Source organism: Lissotriton vulgaris, chromosome 9, assembly GCF_964263255.1.
Source record: "Lissotriton vulgaris chromosome 9, aLisVul1.2, whole genome shotgun sequence".
NCBI lineage: Eukaryota > Metazoa > Chordata > Amphibia > Caudata > Salamandridae > Lissotriton > Lissotriton vulgaris.
In genome coordinates, this window is record NC_141697.1 from 992,087,166 (window position 1) to 992,111,868 (window position 24,703).

The 24,703-nt window shown below is 48.0% G+C and overlaps 1 protein-coding gene across 4 annotated transcripts in view; it reads right to left on the bottom strand.

Moving 5' to 3' along the window:
- The window catches only part of SAMD4B (sterile alpha motif domain containing 4B), a 1,107,967-nt gene that overhangs the window by 4,138 nt on the left and 1,079,126 nt on the right, over positions 1-24,703 (bottom strand). The window lies entirely within an intron of this gene.

A 24,703-nucleotide genomic window follows, 5' to 3' on the forward strand; every position in this document is an offset into this window, starting at 1 on the left:
TTTATTAATCATAGTGAACCAATACCAGTCCAGTACTCACTTAAGCCCTTAGTTCCGGACCCATCTACATAAAAAAGCATGGCATCTGAACACTTGTGTAGGATGCGACAACAGGGTAATGATGTAAAGCGATCTTTGAATTAATGATGCTACTGCAAGGTTGAAAAAAATGAGCATCTGTTTTTTTTACCTAACCTTATGATCTAATGCAGCTGGTACTGTCAAAGCAAATAGGTCTGGCTTGTATTTTCAAATCTACAACTGGCCTATTAAGCTTTGTCAGCACAGAGGCCTGAATAATGTATGTGTACCTATTTGAGAAGGGAAAGTAAGGGACAAGCAGAGGCTTAATCAAAAAGAGGCAGATGTTTAATCAAAAAGAGGTTTGAATAAGGAGTGGTGCCAGCAAGGAGAGGTTCCCTGAAATAAGGGAAGTGATAAGTTTGTAGCATAAAATGCGAGCAAGGATTGGGGAGAGCAGGGAGAAGTGCAGTTGAAAGTACTGCCTGGGACAGACAGGCAGAGAAAGCTACTGAGTGGGAGAGGTGAAAGGCTCAGGTGCGGACCGGGAGATTTGCAGCTGGGAAAGTTATGGGGCGAGACATGTGCAGACATGAAGATGGAGGGCAACGGAGAGGTACAGGTGGGAGATAAGAGGTCAGTGAGCTGAAGGTTGGGAGAGGAGTAGGCTAAGAGACTTATGGTTAAAGAAGAACCGACAGGGAGAGAGGGGGCGAGGTACCCGTTGGGAGTGATGCTGTCAGGTTAAGTTCTGGACAAGGAGAGGGAAGGTCAAGCAGAGGAATGAACCAAGAGGTACACACAAGAGGAGAAAGAGGTGTAGACAGATGCATGTTAGCAAAAGGAATTACGGGACAATGTGTAGTCAGAAAAAGGTGCAGGTATGAAAGGTGCATGCTGGGAGAGATGCAGACAGGCGCAGTTTGCTGCAAGCTGGGAGGGGTGCTGGCAGAGAGGGGTTTGCGAGGGAGAGGGTGGTAGAGGTACAGACGGATGTACAGCCAGGGATATTTACAAGGAAAGAGGTTAGGGCATGGTGAGATGCACACTGAGACGTATACCGAGGGAAAGGCACAGACAGAGGTGCATGAACATCCTACACGCGGAAAGAGGTGCGGACAGGGAGAGATGCAGATACAGATAGGTGCCTGTCGGCTACCGGAAGAGTGTGGTAATAAGTGAAATGGGCAAACTGCAACAATGTTTACTAACTAGAACCCTTCATCGTTGTCAAAAGTTGAAAAGCAAATACATCACGATGGTTTCAAGGAATAAAAACCATGGTAAAAATGTTTTTCATATTAGGTGGAATACGAAGCTTTGTTTAATTTTTAAGAAACCAGACAAAATACCAATGTTGGTGCATTTTTCTGATTTTTTTTGTTCAAAAATATGATATATGTCTGGCTTAAAAAAAATCATTGTCAATTATGATTGCAGTTCAAGCATTCTGTTCCGTTTCAACAATTTTGATAAAAGTATGTCTTTATTTAGCTTGTGCGTAACAAAACCTTAGAGGCCCTTGTAAGGAAATGCTTCTTTTTGTATGGTCATCCCCAAGTTTTTACACTGATGCTGCTGGTTTTTCGACTCAGTGTGCAATGAGGCCTGTTAACCAGACTTCAGTGCCAGTGCCTAACCCTAAAATATATGTTGAGTTGGCTACACCCAATTGAAAATGGCTAACTTACCTGTAAAGTCCCTAGAAAATGGTACCCTCATACCCAGGCTATGCAAGTTAAAGGGGTACCCCAGGGCTTGCAGCACTCGTGCCACCCTGGTGTTTCCCCAAATAAAACAAGCATCCACCCCCTCCCATCTGCCACTGTTTTTTAAGTCTCGCTGAGCCAGCGCATGCGCTGCTCTGCGAGAAATGGCTTTTGAAAGTACTACCAGAGGCTTTTGCTGGCCTCAAGTTTGCGTTCACGTGCACAGACGCCATGTGGGTTTCTGTCAAGGCTCATTGCGCTTCAATTCCCTTCCCCTCCCCCACCACAGAGCCTCTCTCCGCCTTGCTTGCGCTTCAATTCCCTCCCCCTCCCCCACCACAGATCGTGTCACTCTGCTGGCACCCACCCTCCCCCGCCTCTCTATTCTGCAGCAGGCCGTAGCTTCTTAATGGCTGCATTACACTCTATTCGATGAGCTTTTTGCAAGCTCTGGCAGCATTTCAAGCACCGCGTGCCTCTCCACCATGATCGTACCCCGGGTCTCGTGGGCTCTGGCGCACACATTTATTGGGGTCTCTTGCACAATTAGGACCAGATTAGCCCCTGCGAAGATCACGCACTTTCCCGGATCGCAGCACCTTAAAGGCTGTTCTCTTTGCTTGTGACAGAGGAATGAAGCCATTGACTTGGAGGCGCTCCAAGGTTTTTGTGAACCTTCTGTAACTGATGTTATCAGGGCCCTAGGACGTTTATACGCACTTGAGCGTACACTTCCGTTTTTAGGTCGAGTAATTTATTACTCTAAACTATTGTGATGAAACCAACTCTTAAAACCAAGGGCTTTGGGAGACGGATAACGCACAGTGCATGTGCCCATGCACGCGCTTTTCTCCCGAGCCTCAGCATCACACTTCAAAGGAATTCCTTCCGCTCCTTATCTCCTCAGGGACTTAGCGTCTACGTGTGTCTCCCAGGCTCCTCACAGTGCCATGTGTCCTCAGGGCATCACACTTCTAACGTGAACGACCGTCTGCTCCTTGGAATGTTGGCATGGTTGCCCAGTGCTGCCTGATCTTCTTCAAAGGCAGCTTGTAACCCGAGCTGCCCTCTGCCTTTGCATTCTGAACTCTTTCTTGGATTTCACACACCGCCCATAGCGCTTCCTTCTACCTTTCACCTGGCACACACACACACCACCAGACATCAGTGCACACTTTCACCAGGCATACACACCACCGGCCGTCAGTGCACGCTTTCACCAGGCATACACACCAAAGGCCGACAGTGCACACTCTCACCAGGCACAGACACCATCAGCCAGCAGTGCACACATTCACCAGGCATACACACCACCGGCCATCAGAGGAGGCACACAAACACCACCAGCCATCAGTGCATGCTTTCACCAGGCACACACACATCACCAGCCATCAGTGCACGCTTTCACCAGACACACACACATCACCAGCCATCAGTGCAGGCTTTCACCAGGCACACACACACCACCAGACATCAATGCATGCTTTCACCAGGCATACACATACACCACTAGCCATCAGTGTACGCTTTCACCAAGCATACACACACCACCAGCCATCAGTGCATGCTTTCACCAGGCATAAACACACACCACCAGCCATCAGTGTACGCTTTCACCAAGCATACACACCACCGGCTGTCAGTGCACGCTTTCACCAGGCACACACACCGCCCGTCGGTGCACGCTTTCACCTGGCACACACACACACCACCAGCGCACGCTTTCACCAGGCATACACACCACCGCCCGTCAGTGCACGCTTTCACCTGGCACACACACACACCACCAGCCATCAGTGCACGATTTCACCAGGCATACACACCACCGGCCGTCAGTGCACACTCTAGGCACAGACACCATCAGTGCACACATTCACCAGGCATACACACCTCCACCGTCAGTGCACGCTTTCACCAGGCATACACACCACCGGCCATCAGTGCACACTCTCAACAGGCACAGACACCATCAGTCATCAGTGCACGCTTTCACTGGGCACAAACACCACCAGCCGACAGTACATGCTTCCACCAGGCACACACAACACCAAACGGCAGTGCATGCTTTCACCAGGCACACACACACCGCCAGCCATCAGTGCACGCTTTCACCAGGCATACACACCACCAGCCGTCAGTGCACACTCTCACGAGGCACAGACACAATCAGTCATCCGGGCACGTTTTCACCGGGCACAAACACCACCAGCCGTCAGTGCACGCTTCCACGAGGCACACACCACCAAACGGCAGTGCACGCTTTCACCAGGCACACACCACCAGCTGTCAGTGCACGCTTTCACCAGAGACGCACACTACCAGCCATCAGGGCACGCTTCCACCAGGCACACACACCACCAGCCGGCCAGGCGCGCGCACACACACCATCAGCCATCATTGCATGCTTTCAACAGGCACACACACACACACACCACCAGTGCACGCTTTCAACAGGCATACACACCACCGGCCATCAATGCACACTTTCACCGGGCACAGACACCATCAGTCATCAGTGCACGCTTCCACCAGGCACACACACACACACCGCCAGCCATCAGTGCACGCTTTTACCAGGCACACACACCACCGGCCATCAGTGCACACATTCAACAGGCGCACACACACACACCACCAGCCATCAGTGCACGCTTTCACCAGGCATACACACACACCACCAGCCATCAGTGCACGCTTTCACCAGGCATACCCACCACCGGCCGTCAGTTCACGCTTTCACCAGGCACACGCACACACCACCAGCCATCAGTGCACGCTTTCACCAGGCATACACACCACCGGCCGTCAGTGCACACTCACCAGGCACAGATACCATCAATCATCAGTGCACGCTTTCACCAGGCACACACCACCAGCCGTCAGTGCACGCTTTCACCAGGCACACACACATCACCAGCCATCAGTGCACACTTTCACCAGGCACACACACACACACCACCAGACATCAGTGCATGCTTTCACCAGGCATACACACACACCAACAGCCGTCAGTGCACCCTTTCACCAGGCACACACACACACACCGCCAGCCATCAGTGCACGCTTTCACCAGGCATACACACCACCGGCCGTCAGTGCACGCTTTCACCAGGCACACACACACACACACACACCACCAGTCATCAGTGTACGCTTTCACCGGGCACAAACACCACCAGCAGTCAGTGCACGCTTTCACCAGGCACAAACACAAGCAGCCGTCAGTGCACGATTTCTCCAGGCACACACCACCAGATGTCAGTGCACGCTTTAAGCAGGCACACACACCACCAGCCGTCAGTGCGCGCTTTCACCAGGCACACACCACCAGCCATCAGTGCATGCTTCCACCAGGCACACACAGCAACAGCCGGCCAGGCACACACACAGCAACAGCCATCAGTGCATGCTTTCAAAAGGCACACACACACCACCAGCCATCAGTGCACGTTTTCACAAGGCATACACACCACCGGACGTCAGTGCACACTTTCACCGGGTACAGACACCATCAGTCCTCAGGGCACGCTTACACCAGGCACACACCACCAGCTGTCAGTGCACGCTTTCACCAGGCACACACACACACACACACACCGCCAGCCATCAGTGCACGCTTTCACCAGGCACACACACACACACCACCAGTGCACGCTTTCACCAGGCACACACCACCAGCCGTCAGTGCACGCTTTCACCAGGCACACACACCATCAGCCATCAGTGCACCATTTCTACAGGCACACACACCACCAGCCATCAGTGCACACATCAATTGTTAACGCATCCACAATTAACTATTGTAGCAATCGCAGTATGGCACACTTCACTTTTAAACATTCATCTAAAGCGCAGCATGCCACCATTCCCTCACACTCAGAACCCTCACACACTCTGCAATGGAACATACACTCCAAATCCCACTCAGTGCCACATAATTTCACTCCACATAATTCCACTGCACTCAATGCAACATACTTTCCAAATACCACTCAGTACCACCTAATTACACGCCACATATTTACACTGCACACAATGGAACATACACTCCAAATACCACTCAGTGCCCCATAATTACACACCACATAATTACACTCTACTGAATGCAACAAACACTCCACACAATACCACTCAGTGCTACATAATTATATGCTGCATAATTACACTGCACTCATGCAACATACACTCCAAATACCACTCAGTGCCACATAATTACACGCCACACAATTACACTCTACTGAATACAACATGCACTCCCCACACAATACCACTCTGTGCCACATAATTATATGCTTCATAATTACACTGCGCTCAACGCAACATACACTCCAAATACCATCAGTGCCACATAATTACACTGCACTCAATGCAACATACTCTTCAAATACCACTCAATGCCACATAATTTCACTCCACATAATTACACTGCACTCAATGCAACATACATTCCAAATACCACTCAGTGCCACATAATTACACGCCACATAATTACACTGCACTCAATGCAACATACTTTCCAAATACCACTCAGTACCACCTAATTAGACGCCACATATTTACACAGCACTCAATGCAAAATACATTCCAAATACCACTCAGTGCCACATAATTTCGCTCCACATAATTACACTGCACTCAATGCAACATACATTCCAAATACCACTCAGTGCCACATAATTACACGCCACATAATTACACTGCACCCAATGCAACATACTTTCCAAATACCACTCAGTACCACATAATTACACGCCTCATAATTAGACTCTACTGAATGCAACACACACTCCACACAATACCACTCAGTGCCACATAATTATATGCTACATAATTACACTGCACTCAATGCAACAGACACTCCACACAATACCACTCAATGCCACATAATTATATGCTTCATAATTACACTGCGCTCAGGGCAACATACACTCCAAATACCACTCAGTGCCACATAATTACACTGCACTCAATGCAACACACACTCCAAATACCACTCAGTGCCACATAATTACACTCCACATAATTACACTGCACTCAGCGCAACATACACTCCAAATACCACTCAGTGCCACATAATTACACTGCACTCAATGCAACATATACTCCAAATAACACTCAGTGCCACATAATTACACTGCACTCAATGCAACATACACTCCAAATACCACTCAGTGCCACATAATTACACGCCACATAATTACACTGCACTCAATGCCACATACACTCCAAATACCACTCAGTGCCACATAGTTATATGCAGAAAGGTATAGGTGCCTTCAAGGGGATTTGTTTAACAAAATATAATTAAACGTGATTCAACTAACTCGTTATGACAAGTCAATGGTCCTTTCAAGAATAAGGACCATTGACCTGTCCTAAAGAGTTAGTTGAATCACGTTTAATTATATTTTGTTAAACAAATCCCCTTGAAGGCACCTATACCTTTCTACTTACTCACCCAAGCCCTCAAGGGTATTTTGGGTTGCTCACTGTTCCTTAATCACATAGTTATATGCAACATACACTCCAAATACCACTCAGTTCCACATAATTACACACCACATAATTACACTATACTGAATGCAACACACACTCCACACAAAATTACACACCACATAATTACACTCTACTGAATGCAACACACACTCCACACAAAATTACACACCACATAATTACACTCTACTGAATGCAACACACTCCCCATATTACCACTCAGTGCCACATAATTACACGCTACATAATTACACTGCACTCAATGCAACATACACTCCAAATACCACTCAGTGCCACATAATTACACGGCACACAATTACACTCTACTGAATACAATATACACTCCCCATATTACCACTCAGTGCCATATAATTACATGCCTCATACTTACACTCTACTCAATGCAACATAAATACACTTTATCTGTCTTTCTATATATCACCCTTCTATCTGTCTATCTCTCTATCACCCTCACTCTACCTATCGCCCTCACTCTATCTATTTATCTATCTATCTATCTATCTATCTATCTATCTATCTATCTATCTATCTATCTATCTATCTATCTATCTATCGCACTCACTCTATCTATTGCATCACCACATCATCACTCAGCACCACCAGAGCATCACTCAGGGGTACCACAACATCACTATGCGCTACCACAGCATCACTGAACGCCACAGCAACACTTGTCGCCACCACAACATCACTCCACGCCACCACAGCATCAATCTTTGCAACCATTCAACAACTGGTTCAAATATGTTCTCTCAATGTTTCAAGCTTCATTACAAATGTCACAAAAATATGTTAATAGTTCACTTCTGTTCTTGGATTTTCATTACAATAAAATACAATGAACATAATCTTCACAAAAGTTATTTACAAAAGCTATTGCCATTATAAATTACAATAACTTAAGTATTAATTATTAAAAAAATAAAAGCCATTTTTATTTGTAATATCAATACATTTAAATCACGTAAATACAACACATATTGCATTACAAATGCTATAGGTGTCACATTTGCGAAAATTAAAACTATTGGCATTGTAAATGACAAAGCTATTCAATTCACTATTTTTCAAACCAAAACATAAATAAAAATTTGTCATTTACAATACCAATAGCTCAAACTTTCCTAATGCGAGACCTATTGCATTGCAAATGCTTTTTCTGTTTGAGCTGCACTGCTCTTGAATGGTTTATCCGATAGGGTGTAGTTTAAACCCTAAAACCAGGAGAATGCATTTCCTCTTCATAGGTCAGGGGCACTGGAATGAAGCCATTTTAAAGCAGCTGTGTTTCTCACATAATACTGGATCAGTCTGATAAAGCCATGTAACTCCTCAGCTGTGGCAACATCTGTAGATTTTAACAAAAAAGAATTTGCAAAGGTTAACTGTCCACCTTTCTGATGCTTGTTGGTATAATTAGGTGTTATACTAGTACCAATGGAGTGAAACCAATGCTTAGACAGTGCTCACAAGTTTAAAAAGCATTGGCGTAGCCAATAGGCCTCGCTTTTGGGACCTTATAAGTGTTTAGCCATGCAACAGTTAATGTTGTTGCACTAAGGATATTGTGCTGCATAACTAAATACTTATAAGGTTCCAAAAGCAAGACCTATTGGCTATGCCAATGCTTGTACTGTGGAAAGACTTGGTAGCCTAATCGGCGGCATAGGGTTACACACTGACCCATCAGCTGCGCTAACTACTGAATGGAGCAACCAAAGTTGGCATTCTAAGGTATCAAATAACTTGTTACATTAAGCCTAACTTGTATCGCAAGTTGAAATTAATGTAACTTGATGGAGTGTGCAGCTTTCACAAAGCTGCTACTTTGTTGCCTTTAAAACTCCTGTCTTTTCCTAGGCACGCCTGGAGCCTGCTCCACGATTTAGCCTCTCCCCTACTGTAGACATGTGCTAATGACTCCCAGGAAGGAGAATATGGAGGGATGAGAGGCCAGGGAGGTGTCACCCTCAGACCAGGGAGGTGTCACCCCGAACCCCTACCCCACCCCCCCCCCCCTCCAGCATGAAGCCACTTGGGTGTTAGTCACAAAAGGCAACTACAAAGGCAAAGCCACCTTCGAAGGACAGATGTGTAGCACCTGGGGAACGGCTGCCCCACTGTTAAGGTAGACAGGCTGGAACAGGAGGCAGAAAGGGGAAACCGGTTGCCAAACCAGTTTTTACCTCAGGGGCGTGTAGTCCTGAGGTAGCCTACCGCAGGAGTGGGCTAGTGAGGTCGGTACACCAGGAAAGGTGTCTCGCCATATTGTGAGTGGGATAATGGTGCATCCTGGGAAAGCCAGAAGCCACACTCCACATGAAGTGTTCACTAGGTGGGAGGGAACCTGATAGCCCATTGACTATCAACCGCTTCCTGCCCTGAGGGAACTTTGAGCATAAAGATGGCACCCAGACCTCCGTTTTCAGCGACTTGGAAGAAGGGCTGCCCTGCTGTACTGCAGGACTAACAATAAGACTGCACCGACGAAGACTGCACCTGCTCTTTAGCAAAGAGGGTTTGTGCATGCAGTGTCATGCTCAATTAGAAATAGTCAGCAGGGCCCAGCCAAGCCAAAAGAACTCCAAGGGCCGACTGACAGTCTCCTGTTTGCAGCACAAGGACACAACAGCTGAAGAAGCCTTGGGGGGCGGGGGGGTTAGGGTGTAGGGGTGTCAGCCCAAAGTCTTCAAGCGCTACCATCGCAGCCGTGCAACATCAAGAACCAAAACCAAACACACAGTTGTACTCGAGTTCGCTTAACTGGGCAGTGCTGTAGGAGAGTTGCTGGGACCCTCAGATGGTGAGTTATTGAAGCAGGAAGGAATGGCTCGTAACTGCGACCACGGCCACCGGTAGTCCTGTGGTGGCTTAACTTCAGCCAATCCGGAAAGGACTTTGTGGAATGTCGACCCTTCAAACAGGACTCCCTCATTACCTTCGTGTACCGAGGAATCCCTGCAGGAAGAATCCAGTCGCCTGCATCACATCCACAGCATCCTTAAAGCATCTTCAGCATACTTTATCCGCTGCATCAGGACAACTGCATAGGAATCCATTGCTACGTGAATGAAGTGCCTGGAACTGCTTAAGGACTGTTTCTTCTATGAAGGTAACTGTTCTTGAGGACCTTGCTGGTCCAAGACTAGCTACCCTACCTTCAAAGCCACCACATTGACACTTACCCAAGTTTTCCTTGGGGGGAATTTTTTTTCCAAATGTCCAATTTGTTGACGTTTTCATGGCTTGTTTGTGGTTGACAAATTGCTTTGATTTTTTATTGCTTGTAAAATCTATATCTCCGGAACCTCCGGTGGATCTTTTTCGTTCTAGTGACTTGGGTCCATACCTACAAAACTTAAATTTAGCATTTCCTAAATAGCAAATCTTAAGAAATTGCTATTTAGTAAATGCAAAATGGGATGTACTGGAATAGAGATTTCCTAATAGAGATTCCTACAGTCGCAATCGCAATTAGGAAATAACTATTTAGGAAATGCAAACCTATTCGTTCCTATGGGCCAAAGGCATGAGTGGTTTTGCATTTCAAATTTGCAATTTCCTAATAGGAAATAGCCTTTTAGGAAATGCAAAAGCATTTATACCTATGGGCCTTAGGCTCCCTTAAACAAAAGGTAAAATGAAATAGTGTAGGTTCAGAGACCTCAAATGCCCTTGGGGCAAGTTGGCGCTCTGTCACTGGTAAAAATGCAGATTAGGTGCATTTTTAGAAATTGCACCTGGTTACTATTGGATTAAATCTGATGGTAATAGCATTTCCTAAATGCTCATTTTACATTTAGGAAATGCTATGAGCATGGGTTTAGTAAAATGTAAATTCCCATTTATGATTTCCTAGTTTGGAAATTTCAAAATGCAATTTCTACTTGGTAGAAATCATATTTTGCGACCAAATGTACCCTTTTGTACATATGGAAAGCTTATTTTGCATTTAATGGCCCGAAATTGCAATTCAGTCAGTTACAAAATGTTAAATGAGTTCATACATATGGGCTAAATTCTTATAAAAAGCCAGTCTATTTCTATAAATTGGTGTTGGGTTTCTCGAGGTGTGCCGATTTCTTCAAATGTTTTGGCTCCGTTTAAATCCGGAACAATTGTTCCTTTGTGTAATACTTGCTGCTCAGTGCCACGGCTACCCAGGGCAGAGCTGAGGGTTTTACAGATGAACCGTACTGTAACAAAAAGGGTTGGTAAGCGTATTACACAGTGCAGTCACACAACCATACCATATACTACACATTTCCTCACAAAATACCTTGCCTGGGTTTTTATTAAGTGTAATAATTTCATGTGTGCAGCAAATCTGCATGTATGGTATGTTACCACTCGGGCCATCGTCACTGGAAATTAACAATAATGACCGGTTGCTTGGGAGGGCCAACCTAGTGTTGCCGGCAGTAATGATTTTAAGACCATTGTGATGGCAGGCTTGATATTAAGGCACTGTCAAACCCAAATCACATTTATGGTAAAGCTTGATTTCCTCACATTGATACTTTAAATCAAAATTATTGATAAAACATGGTTGCATCCCAAACATTAGGACTCAGAAACCATCCAAACATTATCATTACTGACCATTACATGGACGAGTGAGGTGAATTCACACTTCTTTAAACCCTCTAATGCCATGTACGTCCTCATGGTGGCAGATGATTACACAAACTATCATAAGACTAAGATCCCCCAGGTCACCTATGCTAATGACGTCACCCCTAAAATGTAAAAGTTATGGCCACCTCTGGGCTTGTTAAGATCTATAAACATGTTATGACCCACAGTTAAGAGATGGAAAGTAAAAGAATACATTTAATGCCATTTAATTAATCACATCAACATCGTTGCAAATGGTGAAGCAATATGCACACTAAACTATGAAATCTGTACCACAGGAGCAGAGAGGAACATGCTAGAGAGGGGCCCATCCACATCTGGATCAAACACAGGAACACACCACATGCGACTGCTCACTGCATTCCACTGTCCAAGAGCATTGGTAGGTTTGTAAAGTATTCAGTCCCTCATCACCCATCCTCAGTACCTGTCGAACAAGTTACTTAACTTCGGTTACGATTGATCTATAAGAGACATAAGTAGTTATAGAGTCCTTACCTTGCAATTACCCCAGGCGTCAGACTGGATCTGTAGAAATGTTTTTGTAGCAGTACCCCTGCGTGTCGGTAGGTGACGTCCGTCGACTCAAGAGTCCGCCGTCGGCATTGTGGTCGCCTGGATGACGTTGCGGTGTCTACTTAGACACCGCTCTGACGTCTGTTCTGACAAGACTTTCCACGCCAGAAGCACAGAGCCATGCAAGACACTGACCACTGGTGCACATAACTAGGGCCCTAGAAGGGATTCCCCATCCCTAGAAGTCAATTTGCAAAACAGGGAGGATGGGTGGGACGGTAAGGAATCTATAACTACATACATCTCTTACCGAAGTAACATGTTCATCTGAAACAGACCGTAGTTATAGATTCCTTAACTTAGAATAGATACCCTAGCAATGCCAACCCCGGCGGTGGGTCTGTGAACTAATGGCGATAAATATCGCAAAGCGCGCTTAGCGCTTCTGTATTTATCGCAGTCTATTTCTGACATTTATCACCCGGTTAGCGCGTTATTTACAACGCGTTTCTCTAGGGCGATACATTTCCAGCAATAGGGGGGAAATGGCACCAATATCGCCTGAAAACTACGCGTTGAACTCTTGAATACAGCGATAATCTTGCTGATACGACCATGTGGTCGTATCAGCATAATCCACCACCAATATAAAACATACACGACAGTTTTTTGGCAGATGTCTGGAATCCGTGTTAAGGGCGAGTTAGCGCTGAAAGGAATATCGCTATGCTGGACGGGGCTTCGTTGTAAATATCGCGAGGCCCCATTTGCGGTATTCCACAATGAAGTTTCACGAGGCACGCCTACCTTGCATCTCATTAGGGATGGGAGGCGACATGAATCTGGGCTCTAATGCAAGGAAACACGCGCTAGCGTGTCCTTGTAGATAGAGCGATAATATTATCGCCGCTTTTCGTCCGAAAACGGACGCTAAAGCTGCGATAATATTATCGCAAGCCTTTGCTAATATGCCTTTAAGTTCTTACCAGGAAGTCCTGGAGAACAGAACAACTGAAAAAACAGTCTCTCTGGACTTGGCTGTCCAGGCAGTAATGTTTCGTGAACGTGTGCAGGGATGGCCACGTGACTGCCTGGCAGATGTCAGCCAACGGAACTCCACGTGCCAATGCAGTAGTGGCTGCCGTAGCCCTGGTAGAGTGGGTGCGTGTCCTACTAGTAGTTCCTTTTTTGCCAAAGAATAACAACTTATTGCATAAGACAACCCATCGAGAGTTGGTAAGATTGTGCACTGACCGACCTTTCTTGGGGCCCACATAACCCACGAAGAGTTGATCGTCCACCCGAAAGTCTTTAGTGCGGTCCAGGAAGAAGGTCCGCGCATGTTTTGGGTTCAGACGTTGGAGTCTCTCCTCCTCTTTGAAAGGGCACAGAGGCGGAAAGAAGGTGGGCAATGTGATGGTCTGGCCTATGTAGAAAGAGGTAACCACTTTGGGCAGAAAAGAAGGCCTAGTACGAAGAACCATTTTGTCCGGATGGACAGTAAGAAAGTGAGGTTTGGAAAAAAGAGACTGAAGCTCACTCAACCTGCGTGCAGATGTAATGGGAAGCAGGAAAGAAGTCTTTAATGTAAGGAGATGAAGACAATTATGTAATGGCTCAAAGGAAGCACACATAGGGTAAGTGAGGACAAGATTCAAGTCCCAATGGAGAAGGAGGAAATAGATGAGTAATGCCCTTCAGAAATCGGTTAACGATAGGGAGACTTGAAAAGAGAAGGCTGATCAGGAAGGCGAAGAAAGGCAAAATGGCCAAAAGATAGCCTTTGAGAGTGCCCCGAGCAGAGCCCTGCTGGGCCAAAGAAAGAATGAAGAGGAGAACCTCTGAAAGGGGGCAGAAACGGGATCCACAGCCTTTGCAATGCACCATGCCACAAATTTGTTCCATCTACAGGCATATACCATTTTAGTGGAGGGACGCTTGGCTGGCAAGATGATGTTACAGACTACGGGAGGAAGGTGGAAAGCTGTCAACTGTCGCAGTTCAATCTCCACGCAAGGAGGTGCAGACTGAACAGGTTCGGGTGGAGAACCGTCCCCTGATGCTGCGACAGAAGATCCTCTCTTAGAGGCAGTCTGATCAGAGGATCAATGGCCATGCTCTAGAGCTCAGGGTATCAGACTATTCGCGCCCAAGTCTGGAGCCACAAGAATTACTTGGGCCCAGTCATGCTTGATCTTCTTCAGCACTCTGGGTAGAAGTGGTACAGGCGGAAAGGCGTACAGGAGGCCGCAATTCCACTTGAGACAAATATCGCTGAGCGAGTGCTGCCTTGGAAACTTCAACGTGCAGAAATGCTGACATGCACGTTCTCTTTGGTGGCGAATAGATCTAACCAAGGCTCTCTTCACTGCTGAAAGAGACCTTGCACCACCTCAGAGTGTAGAGGCAATTGATGATCCATCATGCACCAGGGGCTGAGTGTGTCCGCCCTGGCGATCAGGGAACCCGCCAGGTGTTGAACCACCAGGGATATGCCCATATGTCCCAGACATATCCAAAGGTGAAGAGCCTCTTGACATAGGGTCCACAACCCCACCCGCCCTGTTTGTTGCAGTACCACATGGCGGTGGTGTTGTCCGTGAACACCTATGCTATTCTTCCTTTGACAGAGGGAAGGAATGCCTTCAGTGTAACATTAATTGCCCGGAGCTCCAGAAGGTTGATGTGGAGCCTGGACTCCACTGCAGATCAGATACCCCTGATTTCAGCCTCTCCCATGTGACCGCCCCATCCCAGAAGTGACAAATCCGTCACCACTGAGAATATTGCTTGAGAAAGGGAGAGGGATCTGCAGCGGACACAATCTTGGTTCGTTAGCCATCACTGCCACTGACTCGCAGTCCCCTTCGAGATCTGGACGACATCGGAAAGATTGCCCTGATGCTGCGCCCACTGGAACTTCAGGTCCCACTGCAGAGCCCGCATATGCCATCTGGCATGATCTACCAGCAGGATGCAGGAGGCCATGAAGCCCAGCAGTCTCGGGAGTCATTCTCACCGAAATCCGGGATAGAGGCTGAAATATCAGTATCACAGCCTGAATATCTCTGACTCGGTGCTCGGGTGGATAAGCTTAAAACTGCACTGTATCCAGAACTGCTCCGATGAAAAGGAACTTCTGAGAGGGAATCGGGTGCGACTTTGGCATGTTGATCGTGAACCCCAGCCAATGCAGGAGGTCCGCCGTAGTCTGGAGGTGGAAGACGACAGCCTGAGGCGAGCCCGTCTTCAACAGCCAGTCGTCGTGATGGGGAAGACTGGAACCCCTGATCTGCGCAGATGAGCTGCAACCACCAGCATCGCTTTCCTGAACACCCGAGGGGCGATGGTAAGAGGAGCACGGTATGCTGAAAATGCTGGTGGCCTACCTTGAACCGCAGGTAACGGCAGTGGGCAGGCAAGACGGGGATGTGAAAATAGGCATCCTGCAAGTCCAACGCTACCATGCAATCTCCAAGGTCGATGGCAGACAGGACCTGAGACAAGGTTAATATTTTGAACTTTTCCTTCCAGAGAAAGCGATTGACGTCCCTGAGGTCTAAGACAGGACGCAGGCCTTTATCCTTCTTGGGTACCAGGAAGTAGTGGGAGTAGTTACCACAACCTACTTCTGGCAGAGGGACTCGTTCAATAGCTCCCTTGGCTAAGAGAGCCATAACTTCCTCGCGGATAAGGGCCAAGTGATCCTCCGATATGCGATGGAGTGTTGGTGGCATGGAGGGAGGGGTAGACTTGAAGGGGATGGAGAAGCCCATTCAGACTATCTGCAAAACCCACCTGTCCCACTGGCAACTGGTGGCCCTGAAAAGTTGGACTAAGAAGGTTTGTGGAGGCTGCTGCGGGGGGGGGGGGGGGGGGGGGGGGGGAGAGAGGGGGATACTGGTGGACTGGCCCACCTACTGGCCTCAGACCCGTGACGTTGGGTCTTCGGCCACGCATAGGCTGGGTGGAACGTGGTGGGGCACCCCTTCTGTAGCTACGAAAGGCTGACTGTATGGGGGGAGAAGTTGCTGTGAGGCCCGAGGGTCTGGCCGTGGCCCTAGAGTCTTTGAAGTGCTCAAGCGCGTTGTCCGCCTTGTCACCAAACAGGGGACGGCCATCAAACGGCATGTCCAAAAGTGTGGATTGGACATCTCCAGAGAAGTCAGACGTTCTCAGCCAGGCATAGCGCCTCAGGGCTACAGACATGGAAACAGTCTTACCCAGCAAGTCGGTGGTATCCAGCCCATACCGGATGGTGAACTTAGCTGCATCTCGACCCTCTACAAGAGCACGGGAGAGCACGGCCGGGCCTCCTCCGGGCACTGTGGCAGCACTTGCGCGACCGTATCCAACACCTGCGCGACCGTATCCAACACCGTGTGTGTATAACGGCCCAAAAGACATGCGGTGTTCACCGACCGCAGTCCTAAGCTGGCAGAAGAAAACATCTTCTCAGATGGTCCAGTTTCTTGGATTGCCTATCTTGGGGAGCAGTAGGGAATGCACCTTTTGAGGATGAGGCTTGGACCACCAAGCTCTCAGGGGTAGGGTGTTGGGAGAAGAAAAGTGGGCGGGGCGGGCGGTGGCGTTGGGCAATCATTTTGTCCACAAGAGCTCCTGTGCTGGGCTTGGAGCATGTGCCTACAAGGATGTCAGTGAGAGCCTCATTAAAAGGCAGCAGGGGCTCCAAAGAGGCTGCCGCCGGCTGAAGCAACTCAGTCAGGAGGTTAGTCCCGACATCCACCGTAGGAAGCTCAAGGCCCACGGCATCAGCTGCCCTACGCACCACCACAGCATAGGAAAACTCCCTCCTCCGTAGCCAAGGTAGGGGGAGAAAACATACCAAGGTCTAGGGAGGTATCCAGACCACTGGCATCACCCAACTCCTCTTACCAGTACGGCTCCTCAAGTTGGTCCGCTAGAGGGTCAGCAGACCCATCCCAGTCTTCCTCACCCTCCTCTGGCTGCTACTCATGGCAGTAGGGAACGCCAGGGATGAAGAGCGGTACAAAATTACTCTCCGGCACCGGTACCGACGTCGGTTTGTAAGACCTTTATTCATAGCAAAAGATTGATACACAGCCAGGAGCCTACAACCCGGGGGCCGGCTGCGTTAGCGTAAAGGCATATTGCAAAAGTGATGTTACACAGCCTTGTGGCCGACAACAAACTGTCCGGCGGCGTATTGCATATAAATTAGGTCTTGTTTTTTATATATTTTGTTGGTGTATTAAAACATACACAAAGAGGAACAGTACATAACCCCAACAATGAGACCTTCACATTTCAGTAGTCAATACCGGAAAATTCAAAGCAAATACCTTATCACATCTATGCAGAACACATCACTAGTTACCCTTCCATAGTGGCTTAAGTCTCGGCACTTAGAGTAAAAATCCAACATCTTCAGTCCGTATCATTCTCCAGTGTGTTCACATATGCTGTGAGGTATAACCAGAAGTCTTTCAGCCTGGAGCGTAACGGTAGATCCTCCTCATATTTTAAGAGTTTGTCCCTACAGCTGGATATGTCCTACAGCCATCTGGTTGTGGTGGGTACCTGGGTGCTTAGCCAGCACCGTGATATTTGTCGTTTGGCTAATAATAATGCAACCGCACAAAATTTACGTTTAGTCGATTTAAGTTGCGGCACAATACCCAGTAAGCAAATGCGGATCGTGCAGTCTATTGTAACCCCTATCATGGCAGAGATTTTAGTGGTCACTTCTACCCAGTACTCATGGATCCTAGGGCACCACCAGGACAAATGCACCAAGTCGGCTCCCTCCGCACCGCATCTCTTACACCGGTTGTCTTCCTGCATGCCGTACCTGCACATGCGTGCTGGAGTGTAGTATGCCTGATGAAGAAATTTATAATGTATGATTTTAAGATTACCATTAGGGGTAAGAATTTGTGTTAGTGCGCATGTCTGTTGCCATTCCTTTTCTGTCAAAGAGTCCTCTAAAACCGAGTCCCATCTGGAATTGGACTTCTCTGTAGAGTGCGGTATCTCGGCTTATGCAATGGTGTACAATCGCGAGACCAAGTGTGATAGATCTTGGGTAGTAATGATGAATTGTAATGTGTCCAGACTTTCCGGCTCATTTGGGAAAGTAGGGTACAGCTCCATCATGGCCCTCTTCAACATGTAATGCGTGAAACAAAACATCTGTGATTTGTTCTGAATGTATGCGAGATCTGCATTGTCTATGAATCTGCCTTCACTAAATAGATCCCCCATCCGTTCAATGCCTACCTGTTGTAGCAATGACATACCCACTTTCTCGCACATGACTGACAGTGCAAAGTGATCATGTAAAGGCATATTCTGTGCATAAAGAGGGGTTTTATGTGCCAGCAGAAGGTCGCGCCATGCCCTAATGGAAGTGTCAATAGTGTTGATGTCATGATCGTGCAGTGGCGGTCGTTTGTATGAGAGGATGGCAGAGAGAGGGACAGGTTTTGCGTCGCCTTCTTCAATCGCTGTGTGAGTGAGGTATGGCACAGGTGATACCAATTGGCAGCGTATTGAGCCTGTGCACACAGATAGTACAGTTTAAAATCTGGTACCCCGAACCCTCCTCTGGCATACGGGAGTGTCAGTGTTTGAAGGTCTATGCGCGCTTGTTTGCCCGTCCGTATGAGCTGTAGTACTGACTATTTAATGCGACAGAACACTTCTCCTGGAGGGGTAATTGGGATGTTGTTAAAGAGGTACAAAAGTTTAGGCAATACATTCATCTTTACAATCGCGATACGATCTGCTAAGGACAGCGGTAGCTGTATCCAGCGTTTAACTTTATCTCTTCCAGTTTGGAGATCGTGGAGCCGTAATTCGTGCGGATCACTATTTCGGGATCTCTATGATATAGTACCCCCAAGTACCGTATAGGGTCGGTCTGCCACTCTAATGGGTAATCTGTGTCCAGGGGAGTTGTTGTGTCCGTAAGGGGGATAATGTAGGCCTTTGACCAATTTATTGTTAACCCGGAGTGACCACCGAATTTGATGTATTCTCTCAGTAGCTGATTTAGATGCTCGGCGGGGTCACGAACGTAGAGTACCATATCATCCGCGTACAGTGATATGTGTGAAGGTCTGGAGGGAAATTGCAGGGCAGATGATTTGTAGTTCTGGCGGATTATGCAGGCTAGGGGTTCTAATGCTAGGGCGAAAAGGAGTGGAGAAAGTGGGCAACCTTGTCTGGTACCGTGTTCTATTGCAAAGCTGTCGGATAAGTACCCATTCACTCAGACCCTGGCACACGGATTAGTATAGATTAAGGAAACCCATTGGGGAAGCCCATACGGTGTAGGACCGCAATCAGGTAGCTCCACTCAATAGAATCAAACGCTTTGGCGGCATCGAACAGTACCGCCACAGCCTTCGTGTTGGGTTGGAGATAGTGGGACAATGCGAACAATGTCTGGGTATTGTGGGACGTGGAACGTGTTGGGACAAACCCCGCCTGGTCAGGTAGCACCAAGTTGGTCATCAATGGTGTCAGTCTCACCGCCATGATTTTCGCCAGTATTTTGGAATCGACATTTATCAGCGAAAGTGGTCTATAGGAGTCGCATTGGGCTGGGTCTTTAGAGGGCTTTAAGAGAGCTATTACTGCTTCTTGGAGCGTTGGGGGGAGTTTACCCTGGTCAAACGCGGCTCCATACATTTCCGCCAAATGGGGAGCCAGTATATCTACGTAGTGTTTGTAAAATTCGTTGGTGTACCCATCCGGGCCTGGCGCCTTGCCATTCGGTAGTGATTTAATCACATCTGTGACTTTTTCTACTGTGCCGCCAAGTATTCCCTTTGACCATCCGACAGCATTGCTATCGCCACCTCCCTGAAGTAGCTGTTAATGTCATCTATAGACGCTATCGGTTGTGATTTGTACAGCGCACCATAGGAGTCTACAAAGCTATGTAGTATGTCCGTGGCTTGTGTCTGCATTGTGCCATCCCCCGATTTAATGCCTAGAACCGCTGTATGGCTTCTACCATCACAAAATTTGGCAGCTAGCACTCCACCCGGCCTGCCATTTTCCCCATAAGATATAGCGGAATGTTTTGTCCAGATATTTTATTTCATCATCAACCAGGTTTTGGTGTTCCATGTGTAATTTGCGTAGTTCACCCAGAATAGTGACATCGTGTTTAACTTCGTAAGCCCTCTCCATGTCCCTCATACGTGATTCGCAATTTTTAATTCGTTGGCGTATGTCGCGAAGTACTGTAGTGCCCATGCAAACACCGCGTATCGTTGCCTTAAAGGCTTCCCACAACAGACATAGGTCATCCACCGTGGGTTCGTTTATTTGGAAGTAGTCTTTGACCGCTGTGTGGATAGTGTCTGCGTAAAGTATGTCTGTGAGAGCACGTGAGTTGAACCTCCATTGAAAGGGAGGTGGAGCGTAATTTGGTACAGTAAGTTTGAGCAGTACTGGGTTGTGGTCGGACAGTGTTCTGGGGAGGACGTGCACATCCTGTGTCCAATATATGATATTATTTGTGCCTAACCAGTAGTCCAAACGCGACCAACTGTTATGACAAGCGGAGACGTGTGTAGCACCTGGTATGGTAGGGCATTTGTGTCTCCATATGTCCGTTAAGGACAAGTCCGCCAGCATATGTAGGAGTTTGGTTCTGGCTTGTTTGTGTGGTTCAAGGGACTGTGCGGAGCGGTCTTTGTCGTCCGCCAGTGTCACATTCCAGTCACCCCCGCATCTGAGTATCTGTTAACTGCTGTAAGTGGCCCCACAGCTCCTGAAAGAGGTTGGGGGCATCTACATTCGGGCCATATATATTAAGAAATGTTAGTCTTTGACCATGCAGGGTGCCTGATATAATAACATATCTGCCATTCGGGTCCTGTATTGCCTGCTGAGTCTTGAAATTCAACCCTTTACGTACCAACGTCATCACCTCCCTGGAATAAGAGGAATATGTGGCGGAATGGACAGATTCAGCCCATTTGTTGCCTATGGATTGAAGTGTATTCGGGGCAATGTGTGTCTCCTGCAAAAGCGCAATATCTATATGGCATCTGGTTAGGTATGCGAATACCCTTCGAATTTTCTTAGGCTGCGTCAGGCCACGTACATTCCATGTGAGGAGGTTTATGTGCGCATTATGTGTGTGATTCATTCTCTGAGTCATCTGTAAGGCAGAGGTGTCCGCATTGGCTGCGCTGTGTAATCATGCCTGGGGTCTGCCGGTATGTGCATATATTCAACTGTGTGTAACCATGTGATCATTTGTTCCTTTACATACAGCGGATTGACATTCTCTGAACGATCCGGTCTCAGAACAGTAACATAACCCCCAACCCACCCGCACCCACCCACTCCTGCAACCCAATCATGCCGAAGCCATTCACCCTCCACGATTAGTCCCGACAACAGTTCGGGTCTTGACATCAAGAACATCTCTACAAAACTTGTGTGGGGAACACCCTCGTGGAGGTCCGCCGGGGGCACAACACTCCATCCAACTAAATGGATGTGGACGGCATCAATAGCGTTAGTTAAATTAGGCGTGTCATGAGTTTATGCCCCAGATCTACCCCCACCCTTTACTAGCTTTAGCCTGGCCATCGAATAGTTATCATAACGCATCAATACATCACGTTGTTACCTGCGTACAATAGCAAACATGGGCTTTATAGCCGACCAGCCGTAGTTTATATGAAAGACATTCTCATGTGCAACTCCAAATGCGAGCCATAGTGCCCTAGTATACATCCCGACCTGCACTGACTGTTGTGCGCCTTTTAGAATAGCTGGCAATACAATGTTCTAACAAAAACATAAAGGTGCATGTGCGTTGGGTGGTGAACATTTATCCTCACGCGGGAGCCCTGTAACTGTCTATATATTGATACACCACATACATCAAATGAGGACAAATAGGGTACAGTGCACCAGCCGCTACAACAGCACGGGTCTTGAGAAAAGAAAAAGAACATGAAGGGGGGCACTCATCGCATGTGGTTTGCAGCCCATTAAGTTAGTGCTATAGCTACTACATTTGCGTCCATGCGACAGCGCAATTAGTTCAGCATGTATATCTTGATACGTGTTTTGAAGCACCATGAGGTATCAGTACATCTATTCTTATGAGTACGTTTCGGAGTATACTAGACCCACTGGTGTGACGCTGATATTAATCCCATCATCTCTGCACTATTCCTAACACCTCCCCGGCGATGCTCACATTGTGGCTCCGATGCATCCCATGTATCTCACTGCTCAGGAACCATTTTTAAACAGAGTGTCAATGAGCTTAAGAATCAATGAGCAACAGCAAGTCTGGTGCACACAGGTGCCGAGTCTAAAAAAAATTGCTAGTGTGAGTCAGCATCTCTATTCGGTATGGTCTCAGCCAACATGTGTACAGATAAGCGCCTGTAGGGCGATACAGCTTATCATACTCACATACATTCTTGTTTAATTACTTCTGCGGCGTGTTCAATCCGAGTCCAATTGCTGATCCTCTTGTGCATTGGACTTGTTTTGTTCAATTATTTTTTTCACAAATTCCTGCGCAGCTTTAGGAGACGCCAGTAGCACAGCCTTGCCCTCCCACATCACTCGTAGCCTGGCCGGGTATAGCATTGAGTAATTAATTTGTAGATCCCGGAGTATGGATTTCACCGCCGTGAATTCTCTTCGAGCCTGCTGCACAGCAACTGTGTGGTCCCTGTAGAATTAGAGTTTGTTGCCTTGGTGGATTATAGGCCCCTTCTCACGTGCAAGTCTCAAGATGGTGTCCCTGTCACAATAGTTTAGGATCCTTGCCACAATAGGGCGCGGCGATGCAATTGGCCGTGGACGGGGCGCAAGGGATCTGTGTGCTCTCTCTACTACAAAAATCTGCGATAGCGAGTCATCTCCAAATATGTCCTTGCACAATTTCTCGACGTATTGCTCCATACGACCGGTGTTGGTCGACTCCGGCAGGCCTGTAATGCGCACATTATTGCGTCTGGAGCGTGATTCCAATTCTTCCTCCTTTGCCTATTATCACCTCTAAAACCCGCTCCATGTTCGTGCATTTGGTAGTGGTGGCATGTGATTCGTCCTATACTGCTGAGATTCGTGTCTCCGCCGTCTCCAGCCTCTCTCTATGCTTTTCCAGTTTGGCCGCCATGCCATCCATCCTGCACGTTAAGTTGTCCAGTTTACCATTGATGTCCTGCAAGTTAGCCTGGATGGCTAGCAATATTTTCTCCATATTACTCCCGGGAGATGGTTCACCCGGTGATCCGCTCACACTTCCAGGCATCGTTTCAGCAGCCTTGGGTGTCTTTTTAGTTTCAAAGGATATCTTCTGTTGTTGCTTTTCGGGCCTTACCATTGTCGAGGATGGCGGGGTGAACAGCGCTTCGTCCCAAGGTGTGGACCTTGTTCGTCTGTTGGACGCCGCCGTTTTGGCGCCTTGTACAACGCGCGCGCCTGGGAATGGAGGCCGTCACCCGGTGCAGTTCCCAAGGGTGTGAGTCCGATGGATCGTCGGTGGCAACCAATGTGGAGCACAGGAGTACGTGCGCTGGGAACAGCTTCCGACGGAGATCCACTCCCAGCATCTGCAGCACACCGTGCGTGATCCAACTCAGGAGGACGCGGTGTAAGGTTTGAGGCTCTGTAGCGTTATTGGGGGCAACGTGGCGGGTCTACGTGATCCCCGTGGTTATTAACGTGGTATTGTGTGTCTCCACGGTGCATTCGCGGCAGCACGTCGCTCCTCCAGGCCAAGCATCTGAGAGCCGGACTTCTCCGTGAGTCGTGTTAGTAGCGGCGCATATTTCCCGAGACTCTTGCATCAACCCAGTCAGTGGACGGGACGCTGGGCGCCGCCATTTTGTCCATCGCGAGTCACGATCAAGCAAACACACAGCAATGCTTCCATAGAGGGCACAATCATTAGTTCAAATCACACGTTGTCTTTAAAGTACCTATGAGTCCCTGGGTCCGCTCACAGCACTGGTCAGAACAACGCAGGTGGTGCGCTCACTCCGCCATTAGCTCCGGATATGTGAAGAGGAGCGCGGTGGCTGCCATCTTGGACGCCGCTAGACCTCTGAGCTGTTTTTGTCGTTTTCTCTCGCTGTTGCTGGAGCCCGATCCTCAATTTGTAGGTCATCGTGATCCTGGTGGGTTCATACACCGGGGACGGCGTTTGAACAGCAGTTTTGTGGGCATTGGGGCGATCTAAGGGCAGCAAGTTGTCGGCCGTCCGGCGGAGCTGCGATCTCACCCAGCCATTCCGCTGTGCGCCCCCTAGCGCCCCCCGATGCCGG